Source organism: Mastomys coucha, unplaced genomic scaffold (assembly GCF_008632895.1).
Source record: "Mastomys coucha isolate ucsf_1 unplaced genomic scaffold, UCSF_Mcou_1 pScaffold22, whole genome shotgun sequence".
Lineage (NCBI taxonomy): Eukaryota > Metazoa > Chordata > Mammalia > Rodentia > Muridae > Mastomys > Mastomys coucha.
Window position 1 is genome coordinate 43,585,296 of NW_022196905.1, and position 2,717 is coordinate 43,588,012.

General features: G+C 37.0%; 1 pseudogene; it reads right to left on the reverse strand.

Moving 5' to 3' along the window:
• Positions 1 to 980: 980 nt before the first annotated feature.
• Positions 981 to 1,381, reverse strand: LOC116070500 (annotated as a pseudogene).
• Positions 1,382 to 2,717: the final 1,336 nt, after the last annotated feature.

Below are 2,717 nucleotides of genomic sequence, written 5' to 3' on the forward strand. Positions count from 1 at the left end.
GCTGGAGAGAAAGAAACTTCCTTGCTCCTTAGCACAAGCAAAGCCTTACCCAGGAAATCCATCCAAAGGACTTAATAAATAGAAACCAAAAACTACAGAACAGAATGTTCTCAGAAGTGCTTTTACAACAAATACAATGATAAATATTGAATGATTCCTGATGTGACCTTCCACAAAACCTTAAGGTAGAGACACATGGTAATTCAAGAGAAACAATTCTAAGGATGCAAGTATATGGCTGTGAGTTTCCCACAATCCACCTTGAAACGATGGGAGACTGTCCCTGAGAGGACAGAAAGACTCTAGCTCGGTCTTATTCCAACAAGAATCCCTTCAATTTTTTACTTAGAACATTGACTCTAATCTATCTTAGAATAAATTTGAAGGAGCTAGTTGGAGACATTTTATTTGTAATAACATGTAGTTGTTAAATAAAAAGAGAGAGAGAAACTATTAAATAAGTTATTCAACTTCTGGGAGGCAGTAAGTATGTACTAGTTGCTAAGCCAAGAGACAAGCTAGTCTGCTTAAGCATAGTATCTATGACATTTGCAACATTGCAGTCAACATCTAGAAATTACCTAGCCAATGGTGGCTGTCAGTTAGTATTCTTAGCATTACTATTCTTACATGACACTCATTTCTTTAGCTGAGAAACAGGTCTAGACTATTAACTTGTCCAATATCATAAATATAATACTTCTCAGAGCCAAGTCTGAACTCATACTCCAGTTCCAACATCTACTGGCAATATGACTTTGGGAATCTTACATCAATTCTACATGCCTCAATTTTTATAGCTGTTAAACTGGGATAAAATCAAAACCTCTGTTGCAGGATTGTTGTGATGGTTAATAAGAGGCTTAATAATCTATGTTGTAATAAGTATAACAATGTATTTAGTTGAATTACTAGCACTTAGTAAATCCTCAATGAATGATACCTTTTTTTTTTTTTTTTTTTTTTTTTTTTTTTTTTTGCCAGTGAGTCTTGCACTTTATTGTCTGTCATATCAGGCCTTGACTGCATACTTGCACAATGGGTACAGCTAGCTGCTCCTTCAGCTGCTGCTTCTTGGTCTTCAGCTTCTCTTTGTGCTTGGTGAGCTGGCAGCGCATGGCTCTAGTCTTCTTGAGTAGCAGGTCCAGGGGTACTTCTTGCCCTTGTAGAATTTCCTGAGGTTTTCTTTTTGACTCTGGCTAATGACAGTGAGGACTGGGGTGACGAATTTTCGTAGGACTCGAATCTTGGAGAGCTTGGACACAGCGCTGCCTGTCACTTTGGCTACGCGAAGCTGGGACAATTCCACCTTCAGATCATCCACTTGTTTCAACAACTCCTCCTTCTTGCCACGCAGGTCCCGAGCCTTAATCTTGGCCATTGCTGTGTTGTTCATGGCTGAGGCCATCCAGCTCGAGAGAGAAAGAGAAAGAGAGAGAAAGAGAGAGAGAGAGAGAGAGAGAGAAAGAGAGAGAGAGAGAGAGCACAAATGATATATTTTTATACTAAACAAGAATTAAGTTCAATGCTTTAGACAGAGAGGCCTCCACATGAGCAGTGCTTTCAGTTAGATCAAAAACTACTTGATGGAGCTTTGGCTGAAAAACAAGCTACAGTAAGATTTTCCCTAAAGATGCAAAAGTATATATTCCATAACACATAAAAAATGTTTTGCTACATTTTATGAATCATTACTGATAGCACACCTGGTGGCCTGTATTGAGTATACAGTAATCAAAGCATGCATGAACTATAAAAGAGTGTAGATGGTACCAGAGGTTTCCCATGTGCAAGGTTAATGTAACCAGTAAGGTTTTATTCCCTTTAACTATTATGGAAATTCTGTATTGCTTTCCTGGTATCTGTCATTTACTCATATAACCTGTTTTAACTACATATAAATTTGAATTATTTCTACTAACTCAAGTTATATTGAAGCACTAAAAATTAATAACATTCATAATGAATAAGTAACCAGGACCTTAAGAAAACAGAAAAGACATTAAAGTAAATTGATAGCTTATGAACAATCAAGTGTCGGGTTTGTATTTTAACGAGATCATTGAACTACCTATGAATCTGAAGATACCTGAGTTTTCTAACCCAGAGCAAGTATCTTGCTACCTAAGTACATAACTACTTAAAATTGTTATATGAACCACCACTCCCCACCTTATTGCTCACAGTGGAAATGACTGAGCAGACATATACCTACTACCTTTCTGTTGAGCCCAGCATAGGATTAGCCCTATGCTGAAACGACATGTTAAGAAGAGACCAGGTATAGAGCATTCTCACTCAAGGAGGGGTGTTCTACTATCTATCTCCAATGTGTCAGATCTAAACCAGCTCTTCTGCCCTAAGGGTCTTCCCTCATTTAATGATCTCTGTGAATATAAAACATGGCTGTCACCAAAGAAAGGAATTTATCCTTGATTAATGAGTGATTATGACCCAAACTGGATCTCTCAGTGAGGTAGGTTACAGTAAATTAAACAATCTCTGCTATAGATTTCAGATACTTTCTGAAGATTTTCTTAGCTTTTGGGTTAATAGAAATTAGCAGTCTGCTAATTATTAATACATTACAAATGGTTTTAACTTTAATAGTTTAAGAATGTTAGGTTAGACAGAGAGGAGGGCAATAAGTAATCATTAAGCAGATCTAAAGATAGTTACTTTTGCAACATTGCAAATCTCCACAATCACAAAGTTAT